Source organism: Pygoscelis adeliae, unplaced genomic scaffold (genome assembly GCF_000699105.1).
Source record: "Pygoscelis adeliae isolate BGI_AS28 unplaced genomic scaffold, ASM69910v1 Scaffold839, whole genome shotgun sequence".
In the NCBI taxonomy this organism is placed as follows: Eukaryota; Metazoa; Chordata; class Aves; order Sphenisciformes; family Spheniscidae; genus Pygoscelis; species Pygoscelis adeliae.
The window spans coordinates 141,882-142,152 of NW_008825555.1; the positions used below are offsets into that span (position 1 = coordinate 141,882).

Sequence of the window (271 nt, forward strand, 5' to 3'; positions counted from 1 at the left end):
GAATAGCAAAACCAGAGCAGGTGGAAACAAATCTGAGTTTTTTATAGTGTTCCGGCAGGATGCCACATCGCGCGGCAGCATCGCTTTCTCAGCTCTGCAGTACGCGGTCTCGGTCTCTTCAGCAGCTCCAGCCCTGTTTCCTGAGGCATCACCCCGCCGAGTAACGCCGGCCCTTACGCGTTACGTACGCGATTTCCCTGCCGCTCGGCCACCGGATCCGGGGACGTTTCCTTCCGCGCCCAGCTGCCGGCTAGCCCAGGGACGACGGGCC

General features: G+C 61.3%; 1 protein-coding gene across 1 annotated transcript in view; it reads left to right on the forward strand.

Moving 5' to 3' along the window:
* Positions 1 to 271, forward strand: part of LOC103923809 (vitamin D 25-hydroxylase) — a 16,686-nt gene that overhangs the window by 6,904 nt on the left and 9,511 nt on the right. The window lies entirely within an intron of this gene.